This window comes from Pinus tabuliformis, chromosome 1_2, assembly GCF_031772625.1.
Source record: "Pinus tabuliformis cultivar Carrire ecotype Pingquan chromosome 1_2, CPIR1, whole genome shotgun sequence".
Classification (NCBI taxonomy): Eukaryota; Viridiplantae; Streptophyta; class Pinopsida; order Pinales; family Pinaceae; genus Pinus; species Pinus tabuliformis.
Window position 1 is genome coordinate 1,268,993,354 of NC_142298.1, and position 19,367 is coordinate 1,269,012,720.

The following is a 19,367-nucleotide window of genomic DNA, read 5'->3' on the forward strand; positions in this document are numbered from 1 at the left end:
AGTTGAAGGAATTTATCAAACATCGCTAATGTGATTTTATCATGATCAATATGTGCATCTTCAATAGGTGAATTTTTAGTCATGTTAATAGAAGCCAAAGAAGACTCATCAAAGCTTGAAATTGTTTGATATGGATTTGGAATACAAGGAAGAGAACTAGATTTCTAAACCATGCTATTAACTGAAACTTTGGAAGCAAATCTTCAAATTGAAATTGAAAACAAACTAATTTGAATCTAATCAGAAAATCATCTAAAGACTCACCTTTGAATCGATGAAGAGCTTCGAGTTGATTGCATACCTTTTTGTAGTCGTTGTAGGAATTTATAGGGTAAGTTCCTCAGACAAAACACCAAAGGACACCGCTCACAAACAAATCACAGATCAATACACCAATATTGTTGACGTGGTTAAAACCGTCAATGAGCGAAACAGTCCACAGCCTGAGCAACGCGGCCACTTCAGGCAATTTATTAATAAAAGAATGAAAATTTACACAAGCTTCTCTCATGAACAGTTACCCTACAAATGACCCTCCATGCTCTTTAAATAGAGATCATGGACCAATCGGGTGTTAAGCCATGGATCAAGTGTCAGTAATACCGAGGAGAGAATGAACCGTTGGATCACTACATATCGTGACCATTGAATTGTAAGTTACAAAAGTACATAGTAAAGAAACACACTTTACCTAACTCTACACTTAGAGACCAAGTTATACTTAACTATTTCCTATGTGTCAGAATATCCTAACATCCCCCCTTAAGAACAACTTGGGATAGGATTGTAGGATGTACAAATATGACAACTTCCTGAACTCCAACAATAAATCGAAGTTTAGTAAACTTTGCCTCTGTGAGAGCCTTTGTATAGATGTTTGCAACTTGATCATCTGTTGAACAATATTGCACTTCAAGAACATGGTCGTGAATGAGATTTTTGATGAAGTGCATGTGTAGTTCAATGTGTTTGTTGCGCTGACGTTGGACTGGATCTTTGCATAGTTGAATGGCACTTTGATTATCACACCAAAGTGTAGTTGGATGCTGCTGCTGAAAGCCAAACTCTAACAGGATCTGATGAAGCCATAAGGCTTCCTTACTAGCTTCTAAGGCACCACGATACTCTGCTTCTGCTGAAGAAAGAGAAATGGAACTTTGTTTCTTGCAAGCCCATGTAATAGGTCCTTAACCAAGAGTAAACACATAACCTGTAGTAGACTTCTGATCATCAGGGTCACCAGCCCAATTAGAATCAGTGAAACCAACCCATAGAGGAGATGCTTATGCGCTGTAATGAATCCCAAACTGAACTGTACCTTGAACATAACGAAGTATTCTTTTAGCTGCTTTTCAATGACTTTCATGTGGGTTTTGCATAAACTGAGAAATAAGGTCAACAACAAAGGAAAGGTCAGGACGAGTATGGGTCAGATACAAAAGTTTTCCTACAAGTTGACGGTATAAGTAGCATCAACTTCATGGGAAGTACAAATGACTGAAAGTTTGGCTCCAGACTAAAAGGGAGAAGGGGCTGGCTTATAGTCTTCCATGTGAAAATGGCGTAGAAGATCACATACATACTTGGACTGGGAAAGGGAAATACCTTCCTTGGATTGCAAAACTTGAAGACCAAGAAAATAATGCAAGTGTCCTAAGTTTGTCATTTCAAACTTCTTTTTAAGGTTGGACTTCACATGGTTTATAAGGTTGGGATCACTACTAGTAAGGATAAGATCATCAACATAAAGAACAAGAATGATAAGAGACTTGCCCACTTTCTTGGTGTAGACGATATTGTCAGAATGACAGCTAGAAAATCTAGTTTCTAAAAGAAAGCTATTCATTTTGGCATACCAAGTCCAAGGGGCTTGCTTGAGACCATAAAGGGATTTCTTAAGCCGACATACAAGGCTGGAGTCTATTTGAATAAAGCCAGTAGGTTGTTCCATATAGATTTCTTCATGCAAGTCCCCATGCAAGAAGGCAAATTTAACATCCATCTGATGGACTTCCCATTTGAAAGAGCCAGCAAGGGAAAGAACAAGGCGGATAGAGTTCATTTTGGCAACAAGGGAGAATGTTTCAATATAGTCAATGCATTCAACTTGTGAAAAACCCTTAGCAACAAGACGAGCTTTATGTTTATCAACTTTTCCATCTGGTCCATACTTGGTTCTGTAAACCCATTTGCATCTAACAAGTTTTCATCCCTTTGGAAGGGGAACAATATCCAATGTATCATTTTCCAATAATGAACGATATTCTTCATTCATAGCTGCGTCCCAATCTGGATGGCCTAAAACTTCTGCAAAGGAGTCAAGATCATAATTAGCTGAAGCTTGAGCTAGTAAAGAAGAGGCTCTATCGAATTGAGAACGTGTACGTCACTGATTTGTAGGATCATCGGCATGAGAACCTGCTACATCCCGAGTAGCACAGACCCATTTTGGAAGCTGAGGAGCTGAAGGAGGATCCTGAGAAGGTGGGGGAGGATTGTCATCCTTGTTGTCATTATCTGAAGAATAAATATTTTCAGAAGTAGAAGGGATAGAGAGAGGTGGTGTAGAATTTTGTAGAATTTTTCTACAAATCAGCTAGCTCTGATACCATGTAGAGCTTTATCTGCAAATCAGCTAGCTCTAATACCATGTAGAAATTTCCCACCTGTAGATCAACCTAGTAATGCAATGTACTAAAGCAAAACACTTGATTTACTTCTACAAACAATTTAGCGGAATCTTAATCAACCATGAACATCATGAATAAGAACACATATAATTGATAAGAAGGAATCAATCACACGTAACAAAAAAAAATTTACCCAGGGAAAGCACCTGCCTAAAACCCCATCTCTATATTATCATACAAGTGGAAATATAGTCTGGATTACACAAAGCCTTAGCTCGGAAGCTATCCAAATCTCAGTACAATCCTCTGCTGCTCATAGACAGTCAAAGGCTTCTCACAAACCTTCTCCTCTGCCCTCCAAGCCTCCTATTTCTATGCACAGTTTTTCCCGGGTCCTCCAACTGCAACCTGTGTGATTCTCACCTCACACATAACACTGACCTCTGAAATAATTGCACAAACCTGAAGGAGATAAATCTTCATCATGGATGAGCTTCCTTTATAGGAAAAATATTCATCCAACTGATAATACACTATCCCTCATCTGATCTCAACTGGGTCTCTGACAGAACTAACATGTAAAAGTTATCCATGAGTGAATCCTCAGCTATCTAAAATAATAGTTGTCACATGCATGCAAGCATTAACAAACTATATTTTATTATTTTAACAACTTGTTAAAATAATCTAACTGGACTTGACAAGTTAGAACTAAGTCAACTGATTCTCTCATTATAGAACTCATACTTATTCCCTCATTCAGTGGAGAAAATTAAGGATAAATTCCTCAATCAGTGGGACAACTCATGTGCATGCTCACAAAGACTTCAAATTTGAATTTCCTTAACTAATTAACTCAAGTGAATTAATTAATTAATATTTCCAGCTGCTGTTAAGACCAAGATTAATTTTACTTCCTATAGATAGACTAGGGACTGCTATAAATAGGAAGGGACCTAGAAATTCTATTTTTAGCAGTTTCACCTCTCACCCAATGTGGCCAATGGCCTCATTGGCCAAACTACTATTTTTAGACATGTTATTTTTAGAAGGCCTATTTTTATCACATTCTAAATTTAACATTTCTTGTTGCACATTTTTCAACACTCCCTCTCAACAAGAAAGGCTTCCTCTCGAACCCGATCCTGTAACTCTGGAATGTTCTGCATGCAACACATCTACCCGGTCCACTTGCTCCAACAACACTTGGAACAAAAACACTCCCAACTGACCACTCTGTTGGGCATGGAACACACTCTGATGCTGAAGATCTACTTGCTGCTGACAAGTGCTCCTTCTCTGACATCTGCGCTACTGCAACATCTCCATGCATCTCGCACCATTGCACACCTCTTTGTGCCACCTCGCACTGTGCAAAACACTTATGCCTCTCGCATTGCTGCAACCCGCTAGCTATGCGCTGTCCTAGGATTCCCTGCACTGTCGCTCTCTTTGTCACTCCATCCGCATCTGTCTCTACCCAGTCAGTTAGTTCCTGCTACTCCACATCGGGGCTCCTGTAGCAAGGTCTCATCCAAGAGGTTGGGTACTTGAAGGATCCTACCCCTCCTCCTTGGGATGATCACTCTATATCACCCCACCTCCTACCTGGAGGTATGGCTGCATGTGATCCGTCAGCCCACCTGGCTCGAAGTTTCCCCCTACTGGAGGTCTCTGCATGAGTAGATGTCTCTACTTGATCTCCTCTCAACTTCCCCTGTTGTGGCTGCTCCACAACCTCCTGAAGCTGCTGCACCAATCGTGGCTCCTCCACAATTGTTTGAGACTCCTTCTGGCATTACATGTTGAGAGGTAATATACTCTCCCTCTCAACCACCAAGTCTCTAACATTTTCCTTGCTCCTCAAGGCTTTGCATGCATCTTGTACCTCAAGTGCATACAGGTTCTTGGCTAGCACACCAATCTATTTCCACTTTCCCGCTGTCACGAAATTTTCTAGGAAAAGGGCTGATTTTAAATCAACGATATCTCCCTCATCCGAACTCCGATTCAGCCGATTTGTTTTTTTGATTTTGATTATTTTTCCGCAAGGAATCCAAATCTGCTATTTGTTTCTGAAAATTTTATACAGAAATTTTTAGATTTGCTTTGCAAACTCTTGGCCCAAAACTCAAAATTTCGAAATCTCCTCTTCTTGTATATTGTTCTTCCTTGATCACCTGTGGTCCGATACCATGTAGAATTTTGTAGAATTTTTCTACAAATCAGCTAGCTCTGATACCATGTAGAACTTTCCCACCTGTAGATCAACCTGGTAATGCAATGTACTAAAGCAAAACACTTGATCTACTTCTACAAACAATTTAGTGGAAGCTTAATCAACCATGAGCATCATCAATAAGAACACATATAACTGATAAGAAGGAATCAATCACACATAACACAGAATAATTTACTCGGGGAAAGCACCTGCCTAAAACCCCATCTCTCTATTATCATACAAGTGGAAATATAGTTCGGATTACACAAAGCCTTAGCTCGGAAGCTATCCAGCTTCTCAGTACAATCCCTCTGCTTCTCATAGATAGCCAAAGGCTTCTCACAAACCTTATCCTCTTCCCTCCAAGCCTCCTATTTCTATGCACAGTTTTTCCTGGGTCCTCCAGCTGCAACCTGTGTGATTCTCACCTCACACACAACATTGACCTCTGAAATAACTGCACAAACCTGAAGGAGATAAATCCTCATCATGAATGAGCTTCCTTTATAGGAAAAATATTCATCCAACTGATAGTACACTATCCCTCATTTGATCCCAACTGGGTCTCTGACAAAACTGACATGCAATAGTTATCCATGAGTGAATCCTCAGTTATCTAAAATAATAGTTGTCACATGCATGCAAGCATTAACAAACTATATTTTATTATTTTAACAACTTGTTAAAATAATCTAACTGGACTTGACTAGTTAGAACAAAGTCAACTTATTCTCTCATTATAGAACTCATACTTATTCCCTCATTCAGTGGAGGAAATTAAGGATAAATTCCTCAATCAATGGGACAACTCATGTGCATGCTCACAAAGACTTCAAATTCAAATTTCCTTAACTAATTGACTCAACTGAATTAATTAATTAATATTTCCAGCTGTTGTTAAGACCAAGATTAATTTTACTTCCTATAGATAGACTAGGGACTGCTATAAATAGGAAGGTACCCAAAAATGCTATTCTTGTTCTATTTTTAGCAGTTTCACCTCTCACCCAATGTGGCCAATGACCTCACTGGCCAAACTACTATTTTTAGACATGCTATTTTTAGAAGTCCTATTTTTAGCATCTTCTAAATTTAACATTTCTTGTTGCACATTTTTCAACAGGTGGCACATCCGCCGAACTAGGCTCGTAGACCGATATATTTTCATCAAACTTTACATCTCTTCTAATGATAACATTTTTGGACTTAAGTGGAATAAGTCTGTATCCTTTGACATCTTCAGAATATCCAACAAAAATACATTTTTCACTCTTAGGTTCTAAAGCTTTATGTTTCTCATCTGGAATATGGGCCCATGCTTCACTTCCAAAAACACAAAAGTGACTTACGTCTGGTTTAATTGAGCTCCATGCTTCTTCTTGAGTGATGTTATTTAAAACCTTAGTAGGGGTGCGATTTATTATGCAATTTGCACAATTAATTGCTCTGCCCAAAATTTAAGACTAAGTCCTTTAGATTGAAGCATACAATTAGCCATTTCCTTTAAGGTGAGATTCTTCCTTTCAACTACACCATTTTGTTGTGGAGTATATGGAATAGTATGTTGCATTTGAATTCCATTCTTAGTGCAAAAGTTGATGAATTTGTTGTTAACATATTCTCCGCCATTATTAGATCTTAGCTTAAGAATTTGATGTCCAGATTGTTTTTCAACAAAGGCCTTAAAGGCTAAGAATATGTTAAATACTTCACTCTTGAGTTTTAAGAAGTATACCCAAGTGCGTCTGGAGAAATCATCAATGAAAGTTAATACATACTTGTAGTCAGAGAATGAAACAACTGCAAGTGGACCACATAAATCACTATGCACAAGCTGTAAAGGGGTTGAGGCGTGCCAAGAGGCTGGTTTTTCAAAACTATCTCGATGATGTTTTCAGAGTACACATCCGGAACAAACACCATCTCTGCAAGATACCAATGGAAGACCTGTCACCATATTTTCTTTACATAGATCCTGAAGGGAGCGATAGTTTAAGTGACCAAATCATTCATGCCAAAGTTTGCTCACTTCATCACTATGAGCAACAAATACTGAGGGAAGATTTAATGACCCAAAGTTGCTAAACTTATACAACCTTGTATAATCATTAGCAATGCTAGTAGCTAAAATCTGTCTAGGATCTCTTAGGTCCTTAATTACAACATCGTGAGGTGAAAATTCAACGATTTTACCTTCACCTGAATGAGTTATCTAATATACAGATAGAAGGTTGCAGGATAAGGTTGGAACACATAATACATCATTGAATTGACCATTGTCTATATGAACAGTTCTGGTCCCTACAACACTAAGAGATCTATCATCACCAACATATATATTTTTGGTGTTACAATCATTTAAAGAAGAAAACATGGCTTTGTTTTTGGCCATGTGATAAGAGGCTCCAGAATCAATGAGCCACTCATGAGAATGAGAAGAAGAAGATACATTTAGTGCATATCTAGACCGAGATGCTTGACAACCACATGCAGAAAGTGCTATTCCTGAAGATGGAGTTGAAGTTGTTGAGTGCTCAAAATGGATGTTATGCTTCTTCATTGCTGCTTCTAAGGCTTCCATCTTCTTAACGCATTTGGATTCTAAGTGGCCATCTCGATTACAAAAGTGGAAATTTCTATCAGTCTTCTTCCCTTTGTTTTTATTTCCTTTATCATTTTGTTGAAATGATTTTTCATTTTGAGACTGAAATGGCTTAGGACCCTTGTTTGGTTTAGGACCATTCTTTTTAGTATATGACTTCTTAGGATTCTTTGAATTTGGTTGCTGCTTGGCGGCTAAGGCTTTCTTAGAAGAGTTTCCAAGATTAAGAAGACCAAGATGTAAGAGTTTTTCTTGTTCTCTTATTAAAGTATCACAAAAGGCATCAAAGGAAGGGACTTGTAGTCTTGTCCTTGAAAAATGAAGGCTTCTCTTGTAGAATGGAAGGTGGAAACAAACACAGAGTAGGTTGGTCCCAACTTAGTAAGAATGAAATAGATAAGGTTACCATCTTCTTTCTTAACCTTAACACCTTCCAAAAGAAGTCCAAGGGTCTTGAACTTGGACAAAAAAATTTCAATGGAAGAAAAATTATTTGGGTCCAATGTAAGCAACTCATTTTCGAGTTGATGGGCTCTAAGCTCATTTTTAATTCTAAAAACTTTAGTGATCTGTTTCATTGCTTCATTAGGAGTATCAAGTTTTGCGATATGGAATCTAAGGTCTAGAGAAATATACATCCCTATCAACCTACATGCTTGATCTTGCCTATTTTCCCATTTGGCTGCCTTATCTTCATCTTTCAGTTTTGTTTCTTGGCCTGAGACTATTCCGTAAAGATCTTTACTTCTAAGTAAATCCACAATGTAGGACCACCATTGGAAGTAGTTGGTGCTGTCAAGAATAACTTTGCATGGACTTTCCATTTTAACAGAAAATGAAGCTATAGATGCTGAAACTAAGTGTTCCAATGGAAAGATCTTGAAAAATTAGGTTGATTAAGAAAAACCGGCTTTCGGAGGAAGAAGTTATGACTTTTTGAAGAAAAGTTGTTGAAGATGCCGACAAAGTGCGGGAATGTGCGGAAATGAATGATAATGTTATATTTAAAAAAAATATGCCCCTTTTCCAAACTTAATCTAATTAGCTCAACAAAAAGAAAGACTTGAACTCAATACCTCTATTCTCATAAAGTAGCTTTGGACCAAGTGAGCTAGATTAAAAGGTTAGTAATTTTTGGAAAAGAGGAAGGAGGTTTTTGTTTTTTGTTTTTTTTTAGTCACTGAAGCTTTGGAGTGCGTGCTTACTTGAGAAATATTTTTCTTTCCTACAAAACAAAAAACACAAAACCCAACACAGACATACAAAAAAAAACAAACATTACGGTTTGAAGTTAGCTTTAGCCATAAACTAAATATTTTCCTCAATGTTTCTGATTTTTCGAGATCACACTAAGGTGTGACGGAAAAGAGCATACGCATGAGAAAAATCCTTCCTTTCTGTTTCTGATTTGCCTCGATTGCATAGAGTCGCGGGGCAAAGAGCATACACAGAAATGAAAGGTATAGATCCGGTAATAAAAAAAGACAAAGAGCTAAATAAACCGAAATAAACAAAGAGAAAATAACTAAAAACTGTAAATAGACACTCTATACCTCTAGATCTTAAAAATGACGTAGCTAGGGCTACCATAAACCTTTTCTGATCCGGATTTAAACAGGAACGCAACAAATTACAGAGATAACCATATACACAAAGATGCAGCGGAAATAATACTTCATTTCATTAATGGAAAATACTGAAATATGCTTACAAACAAAAATGGCAATAAACTAGCTAGGGCGATGGTAGCTTATCTCTGAGAAGAGATGTGATGGCTACATGCCTCTGAACTGTGTTACAATGAGGCTCGAAGGCCTATTTATTGTTGAGAAACAATGGAAAAACCCTTAACATTCCAAAACCTAACCCTAGGAGATGAAACGCCAAACTGTGGGCCCTGTTTGGGGGTAAGTTGGTACATCAACTTCCCGGGGTCGTAACTTTGGCATATGATCTCCGTTTGACGCGTATAATAGCTCATTAGAAAGATCTATCCGAGAACTATCATTGTTGGAACAAGCAACACCAGTCCATTCACTGGTGTTGCTCTCGGATTCCCCAAAAAACGTCGTTTAGGGCCTCAAAACGGCTCCGGAAGTTCAGGACCCGAAAAACTGCTAAAAATAGTAAGTTGTGCTACAATTAAGGAAACTGAAAATGCTGAGAAAGACAATGGTGGGGGTCCAGGTGGACTTGGCAGGTGGCCACCAATATCCACCTGGATCATTCCTCCCCCCTTAGGAAGCAATGGTCCCCATTGCGTTGAGCTCCTCCATGAGATGAGGAAACTTCTGCTGAACTTGTTCCCTGGTGAGCCACTTGCCCTGCTGAAGGAGTTGGCTCGCTTTGACAACTCGATACAGTTGGATATTCTGTTGGCGAGTGTTCTTGATCTGTGTGTCCATGATCCGATCAGTTGCAGCTTGTTCCATGCAATCTGGATTTAATTCTGTGGGTTTGAGCTGTTCTGCAATGTCGGATGTGTCTAGCAATGGTGGAAAGTATGGCCGAAGGCGGTCCACATTAAATACTGGGTGCAGGCCAAGGAATGGGGGAATGCTGAGCTCAAATGCATTGTCTCCCATAGCCTTAGTAATGGTGTAAGGACCATATCGGAGTGGTCTCAATTTCCGATAGGCTCCAGTAAGGCGTTCCTTTTGCAAATGCAACCAGACTTTGTCGCCCACCTGAAACTTGTGTGGCACCCGATGTTGATCATGTCGCTGCTTGTACTTGGCATTTGATTTCTCAAGAATGTCATGGACCTGCTGGCGAATATGTTGGATGCGCTCAATGAAGCTGGTGGCCTTATCTGTTTCGGACTGGACATGAGCTGAATTCATGTGAGTAGCTGCAAGTGGCATGGCCACATCAATGGGGCATAGTGGCTGGAATCCCAAACCCACCTGAAAAGGGCTATGGCCAGTGGAGCTGTGAAGAGCTCGGTTGTAGCTGTGCTGAATGTAGGGGAGGCTCTCGTCCCATGTGCGTGGATGCTTTGAGTTATACATGCGCAGAATGTGCACAATCATCCTATTGACAACCTCTGTCTGGCCATCAGTTTGAGGATGGAAGGCTGTGGACTTCGTGAGTTTGGTGTCCAGCATTGACCAGAGACTGGACCAAAAGGTGCTGAGAAACCGACTGTCCCGATCTGAGATGATAGACTGTGGGATCCCAAAGTGCACCCACACTCGTTCAAAGAAGAGTTTAGCAGTGGCTTCTGCTGTGATATTCTTCTTGCAGGCCATCATAATGGCCATCTTTGAGAACCTGTCGACGACCACAAAAACACAGTCATTTCCATGCTTAGTGGAAGGAAGGCCTGACATGTAATCCATGGAGATGGATTCCCAAGGTCGACTAGGGGTAGGCAACGGGGTATAGAGGCCTTGCTTCTTAATGGTCGGTTTGGCAATGGCACAGGCAGTACATGATCGGATGTACTTCCCAACATCCTGTCGAAGATTCGGCCAATAGAAATAGTTTTGCAGTACTGCCACTGTTTTCTCGACCCCGAAATGCCCAGCAGCCCGACTGTAGTGTGCTTCCCAAATCATCTTGGCACGCTCGCTTGAAGGAACACAGAGGTGACCGAGGTGGCATAATAGGGCATCCTGGAGGTGAAAATCTGCAACCTGCCGACCCTCCAAGAGTGTCTGGTATGTGTGGCCGAATTCTGGGTCGCTTTTGTAGAGAAGTGGCCAATCAGAAGTCTCGTGCCCGCAAGAGTTGAGCACGGTGGTTAGCGCCATGATCGGTGGTCGACTGAGGCAATCTGCAACATTATTGGTGCTGCCCTTTTTATACTTGATATTCAAGTGAAACTGTTGCAGGTATGTAGACCACTTCTGATGGCGATCATTCTGCAATTTCCCTTGGGTCTGTATGAACTGCAGAGGTCGGTGGTCTGTGTGGATGACCGTTTCCTTCCCCAAAATGTAATGCTTCCATTGTCGGCAGGCCTGTACAATGGAATACATCTCTTTATCATAAGTGGGGTACTTCCGGACTGTGTCTGAAAGTGTTTCACTGTGATATGCCACTGGATGTCCATGTTGAGTAAGGACTGCCCCAATAGCATAGTCAGAGGCATCTGTCTCGACCTCAAATGGTTGTTGTAAATCTGGTAACGCGAGCACTGGTGCCGTGCAGAGGCGATCCTTCAACTCCCTGAATGCCTTCTGTTGAGATTCAGACCAAAAGAATTTTGCTTTCGCCCCGCCCTTGGTGACTTGACTCAAGGGCCAAGAAATATGAGAAAATCCCAACACAAACCTGCGGTAGAAGTTGGCAAGACCTAGAAAGCTGCGGAGCTCTGTTAGAGTGGTTGGAGAGGGCCAATCCCGAATGACTTGGACCTTGGCTGGATCGACATGCACCCCCTGTTCATCAATGATGTATCCCAGATACTGAACCTCGGTCATGCCAAAAGTGCATTTCTCCAAATTGGCACATAGCTTGTGTTGCCGCAGTGTTTGGAGAACCTGTCGGATGTGGTGGAGGTGCTCTTCCCAACTCTGGCTGAAGATCAGAATGTCATCCAAGTATACTACTACAAAGGAGTTGGTGAATGGCCGCAAGATGTCATCCATTAGCCTCATAAAGGTTGCAGGAGCATTCGTCAATCCGAAAGGCATGACCAACCATTCGAAGAGGCCCTCCTTGGATTTGAAGGCAGTCTTCCACACATCTGAGGGTTCAATTGGTACCTGGTGATATCCTGACTTCAGATCGATCTTGCTGAAATATTTCGCCCCCTTTAGTTGGTCTAGGAGGTCATCAATCCGCGGGATCGGGTACCTATTACGGACAGTGATCTTGTTCAGCGCCCGATAGTCAATACAGAGTCTCCACGTCCCATCCTTCTTCTGTACCAACACTATCGGGCTCCCACAGGGCGAAGAACTCGGACGGATGTGACCTTTCTGCAGGAGCTCCTGAATCTGCCTCTTGATTTCATTGTTCTCCAGAACGGAGCGCCGATAAATTGGTCCATTGGGTAGCGGCGCACCTGGGGTCAGATCGATGGAGTGCTTGACTTGACAGTGCAGAGGAACCCCTGCCGGGGAGGTGAAGATGTCTTCGTACTCCTCCACAATCTTTTCCATCTGTAGCTGCCGTGCAGAGGGACCCCGTTTGGAGGCCGCGGCCACTGTCTTCTTCTTCCCTTGAGGGCGTATCATCAGGAAAACAAATTTCCTGGTTTTGGAAATGATCTTACTGCATTGTTTTGCAGTAATCAAAGAGATGGCGGCAGGTGGTGCTACCTCTGGTATCCTGAACAACTTATTTCCCAATGTAATAATAACAGCACGGGGCCTTGATTCATACACAGCATGTCGCTTCCACAAGTATGGTTGTCCTAGTAATACATCACAAACTTCAAGGGGAGCAATGTCACACAATACCTCATCCGTGAAGGGCTTGATGTTGTATGGAAGGCGACACTGCTGGCTCACGCGAAGATCTCGCCCTTGGTGAAGCCACCCAATGGTGTATGGTTGTGGATGTGCTGTGGTCGGTAAGCCCAACCGCTTCACGACCTCTGCCGAAATGAGGTTCTTTTGACTCCCGCTATCAACAATGAACTGTATCGGGGAGCCCTTTACCCACATCTGGGAGTGGAAGAGACGCTCCTCCTCCTCTGGATCTTCGGGTTCATTTTTCTGGATCTTTGCGGTAGCAACAGTGGCGCTGGGATCCGCATCAATGATCTGCTTCCCTTTTTCATACCCCTTATCGGGTTCTGACTCAGAGTCGGAACATGCATCTGATTCTGAAACCTTTAGCTCAGCCACCAGTGACTGCTTGGCCCGACACTCACTTGTGTTGTGAGTGGAGCTCTTATGGAACTCGCACCATTTTCCAGTGTCCTTTCTCGGCTTCGCGGCGTTGCTCTTTGCTTGCAGCTTCGGCTGGTTGTCTTGGGCTGTCCCGCCTTGGCTTTGTCCTTTGTTCTGTGGTTTAGGGGCACCTTTCCCCTGCTTTGGATTCGCAGATCCAAAGTCTCGCTTCTTTTGTTTAAACTTCTGCTCGACCTTGACGGCATACCGGTATGCTGCGCCGAGCGAGGGGATGTTTAGGAACTGTATTTCTTCCTGGATGTACTTGTGCAGGCAGCCACGGTATTTGAGTATCAAATGTTGCTCCGAATCCTTGATACCCAACTTTGTGCGAAGGGTATGGAAAAGATTGGTGAACTCCGGCACGTCTTGGTCCCTTCCCTGCCGCAGCGTGGTCCACTTTATGTATTCATCCTCATAGCTTCCGACAGGGTAGTACTGCTCCTTGATGGCATCCCGGAACGAATCCCAGGTGGGTGCGGCTGAAAATAGTGAGCCAGTACTTTCATCCTTCTGCTCGCAGTAGGTTTCCCACCAGTCCTTGACGTGGGGGGCTGCTTTGAGAAGAGCAAAAACAATCTTTTCCCGACTCGAAAATTCATGAACAGAAAAATAACCCTCTAGCAGATTTAACCATTTATCTACGGCATCGGCGTCTATCTGACCCTCGAATATGGGGATTTCAAAATTAACTTGTACCTTAAAGGGTGTGGCGTTTCCAGAGGAGCTGCTGGAAGCCGATGCGCCGCTTCTGGGTAGCCGCTGAAGGATCTGCGCAAAGCTGTCCATCATCGCGTTCCGTTGTCGCTCGAGCGCTTCTTCGAGCAAGATTTTGATGGGATCTCCTGCCCCCTCGTCTTTCTTCTCGTCCGCCATGGGAGGCCGTCGGGATTTGCGAGGCTGGTCTTGCAAAGGTTCAACCAGTTCAAGCCCTAACTCCTTATATCCCGACCTTGTTGGGGACATGCAAAGAAAAACAGAGAAAAAGCAGACCGCTCTGATACCACTGATCCGGATTTAAACAGGAACGCAACAAATTACAGAGATAACCATATACACAAAGATGCAACGGAAATAATACTTCATTTCATTAATGGAAAATACTGAAATATGCTTACAAACAGAAATGGCAATAAACTAGCTAGGGCGATGGTAGCTTATCTCTGAGAAGAGATGTGATGGCTACATGCCTCTGAACTGTGTTACAATGAGGCTCGAAGGCCTATTTATTGTTGAGAAACAATGGAAAAACCCTTAACATTCCAAAACCTAACCCTAGGAGATGAAACGCCAAACTGTGGGCCCCATTTGGGGGTAAGTTGGTACATCAACTTCCCGGGGTCGTAACTTTGGCATATGATCTCCGTTTGACGCGTACAATAGCTCATTAGAAAGATCTATCCGAGCACTATCATTGTTGGAACGAGCAACACCAGTCCATTCCATGGACTGGACTTGTGTTGCCTCCGGATTCCCCAAAAAACGTCGTTTAGGGCCTCAAAACGGCTTCGGAAGTTCAGGACCCGAAAAACTGCTAAAAATAGTAAGTTGTGCTACAATTAAGGAAACTGAAAATGCTGAGAAAGACAATGGTGGGGGTCCAGGTGGACTTGGCAGGTGGCCACCAATATCCACCTGGATCATTTTCGCATCAAACGAAATGGGTTCCTCACTGGAACAGATGCTTTTGACACAATAGAGTAGTCTTCTCGGCCTGAAAGCAGCTAATAACTGTAGATCCAGGAAACGACAGTCGGATGCAGTTCTACTGGGTTCAGATTTGGATCACCAACGGATGCGTCCCTCAAATAGCTCCGATACCATGTAATAATTTACAAGTTAAGTTCCTCAGACAAAACACCAAAGGACACCACTCACAAACAGATCACAGATCAATACACCAATATTGTTGACGTGGTTAAAACCCTCAACGAGGGAAACAATCCACAGCTTGAGCCAATGCGGCCACTTCATGCAATTTATTAATAAAAGAATGAAAATTTACATAAGCTTCTCTCATGAATGGTTACCCTACAAATGACCCTCCATGCTCTTTAAATAGAGATAATGGACCAATCAGGTGTTAAGCCACGAATCAAGTGTCGGTAATACCGAGGAGAGAATGAACCGTCAGATCACTACATATCATGACCGTCGGATTGTAAGTTACAAAAGTACATAGTAAAGAAACACGCTTTACCTAACTCTACACTAGACCAAGTTATACTTAACTATTTCCTATGTGCGGAATATCCTAACAGTCGTAATCCTGAAAAGCATGTAGGAAATTTTTTACGAACTCGTCTCAATTACGAATGGAGGCAAATGGTAATGACTTACACCAATATTTAGCCTTTCCTGTCAAAGTAAGAGTAAACATCCTACACATAACACCTTCATCAATATCAAAATTATTAAAATTAAGAACAAATTGAAAAACATGATCATAAGTAGAAAAAAATTTCTTATTGTTAAATCTTACCTTTGACAAGAGTTGAACCACCTTTATTGGAGTGGAGGCAGGTGGAAGTCGAGTAAAGCAATTCCAAAGAGGTCATTTTAAAGGAGCCATTGTAAAGATATCAAAGCTTAAAATGAAATTTTATAATGGAAATCTTACAAGAATAATAAATGATTGGCCCTTCTTCTAGCACCAAAAATGACCTCATCAACATGTAAGGGAGACCACCTGGTCAGAGCCACAATTAAGCTCTTATCCGTTTGATTTGGTGGTTATGACTAGTTTAATTGGGCCCAATTACCCACTCTATCTCCTCGTTGGTTTATGATATATCTAATACTCACCAAACAAGGAGAAAGATATCGAAATTACCCTCTTGCTGCTAGCTTGCAAGAAAGCAATCCTTAAGTTGACTTGAGAGTTCAACCAAGCCACACAAAATTTTGCCCCTATGTAAGAGGACTTCTGAAATGTTAAATTTAATCCATATGCAAACTATTCTGAAATGCAAGTGACAGAAAGAAATCCTAAGTCTATCCTATTCTGATTAAGAGAAGGATAGACTTACACTTGATCGAGAGAAAATAAATTAAAACAAGGGGGAAGAATAATTGTTTATATGATTAAACCCAAAATAAATATTCTAGTGTACATTTCAAAATAGTTTGAAATCTACAAGAGATGAATGCATCTATGCAGGTGAATTTGCTTTAATAAAAAGTTATTAAAGCAAGCTCACTTACATGCTTGTATTCATTTAAGCAAAATTCATCAACTAATTTGCATTAGTTAAAATAAAAAGTTCGTTTAAACCAATGTAAATGAAAATAAAACAAATTTGTAATTGAACAATAAAAAATTAATGCTCAACACATTTCTATTTCAATGAATTCATATTAATTCTAATTATGTTATGCTCCTCAGAGATAGGTCTTATAGAACTTCAATAACATAAACATTTGATATGACAAAAGCCCTAAATATTAGAAGATAATACATAATTTAGAACATAAATTAAAATCAATAATAATAATAAAATCTCGCAAAAGAAATTAACCTACATTCAAGACAAAAGTGCATGGAAATAAAAATTTATTGAAAACCATACAAAAATCTCATTACAAAATTTGGAGTCCTTGGGCAATCTTGATTCATTGAAGAAGTTTACAAAAGTGCAAAACGGTTTTCTCTTTCATAGCCAAAAATGTCTTATCTCTCTACAATTTAACTTGTAGTACATTACAAAAGTGCAAATGCCCAACAAGAAAAATCACAAAGATTCTCCCAATTTCTCAAATATGAGTTATTTCCGTTACACTACCACTAACAATCTCTAGCAAAAGTGTTTCAGAATCCATAGTTGCACAGAAGAAGAAACTCCCAGAGGTCTATAGAGATCTATTTCTCCTTCTCAAAATAAGTATTTATTTACAACAATAAAAAAAGAAATGATAAATTTTCGTAGTTGTTTTAGGATCCAGAACGTGAAATCCTCTATTTTTTTTCTCAAAATAGATATTTATTTAAAAAAAGAAAAGAAATGAAAAATTCTTGCAGTTGTTTTAATAACCAAAACTTGAAATCCTCCATTTTCTTCTTTGCTATCCCCATAATAATGCTCCAAAAATGCTTCAACTTCATGCTCTTCAACAACTTCTTGTGCCAAGCCAATTAGAAATTAAATCAAATAAATTAATTTACTTATAAAAATTAAAACACTTAAAATGGGGAGAAATTACTTTCCAATTAGTTGTGGCTCTTCCGTGTATGGTAAAGGAGTGTGAAGGGAGTTACAAGGCGTTTAGAGGAGGAGGGGGCCAAGAAGAATGTCGGGGTTTAAAGGGTCCTGGAAGGAGGAAGAAGCGAGCGGGGGTCATAAGGCTTACGGGATTTCCGATGTTCTGGGGATTTGAAGCGGGAGAGGAGGCTGGTGAGAGGTGAGGTTTATGTCGGGGTGGATCTTTTAGAAGTGAGTTTTTTTCCTAAAAATTATGGTTATTCTTTTAATTTTTTTTAATATGTTTATTCTTTTAATTTTTTTTAATATGTTTAGGATTAAAAAATTATAGTGGTTTTTGGAATTTGGGAATTTTCTGGAAACATTTTAAGATAGTTTTCATTATGTAGTTTTGTTTTGGAGATAAACTATTTAGTCGGAAAGTGTCACTTAAAATTTTTTATGTGATTTTTATCAAAAAAATTTCTTCATATTCATAATGTGCTTGAATTCATAAAATAATAATTAATAAAAAATAATATTTATATATTAAAATTAGTTAATTTATCAATATATATATATATATATGTGGCTGTGAAAATTAATCAAATTTTGAATGAGTTTTATTTGCAAACTGTAAGTTATCAAAATTGTTGGGAAGTTGGCCAGCAACTAAAGCCATCAAAATGTAGAACGGAAAAAATAAAAATCTCACCAAACGTAGAACAGGTAAAAGTTAAAATCTTACCAAAATGTGGCAGAATTAATCAAAAGAAAACATTAAAAGTGTTTTAGCCAAAATTTATATAAGATCCCCATATCTTTTGTAAAAATTTATGGAAAATTGTTGTTTTGCCACAACGCTGCTCCTCTTTTCCTTAGACGCCACTAGATCCTTCCTGCTCAGCGTGTCCCTGTATCACGCCTCACTTCCTACGCCAGTGCTCTGCTACACACTGCAGTAACCTTCTGCACTCCTCGATCCTCCTGAGTGGTCCCATAATTAACAGAATTTAACAAAATATTTTATGGGCTCCAACGCGCGTTAGAATCACAGTTGGAGGAGGATGTCATGTATTAGCACTCCCCCTTGATGAAAACTAATTGCATCCCAAATAAGTGATGAAGATGGAGAAGCTTCACTTCTATCATGGATTTGGTGAAGATATTAGTAGCTTACTATTATGGGAAAATAGTCTAGATAATTAACACGGTAGGTTATCAAATCTCATTAATGTAATGAGTATTAAGATTAATGTGTTTAGTTTTGGAGTGATATAATGGATTGTAAGCAAGTTGGATAACACACTCATTGACACATATTAGCATAGTAGGAGAATTTTGAACTAGTCCATGTTTATTAAGAACATGCCAAAACTACACTGTTTATTTTGCTGCAAGAAGAAGGGAAAAGAGTCCTCAACTTCTTATTGGGACATGAAATTGGACTTGAACAAAGATGAAAGACATATAATGCAATAAACCTTCTATTAATGGTCTCTCCTACCCAATCAAAATTGATGTAGTGAAGAAGTAAAACAAAAGCCTTGCTTGAATTGAATACACCATAATGTAAAGTTCCATGAAGATATTTGATAATCCTTTTAGCCACTTTCTAATGGGTATCACAAGGCCTTTGTATAAACTTGGAGGCTAGGATAACAACAAAAAACAGATTAGGTTTGTTATATTCTAGATATATTAAAATCCCAACAAGTTGATGATAGAGTGCTTCATCAACAAGAAGAATGTTACAATCAACAAATAATTTTATTCCAGAATGAAATGTTGTTTGTGAAGGATTGTAATCATTCACATGAAACTTAGCTAGCAAATCCAAAACATGCTTAGGAAGAGAAAGGAGTATCCCGTCAACCATGTGTTAAACTT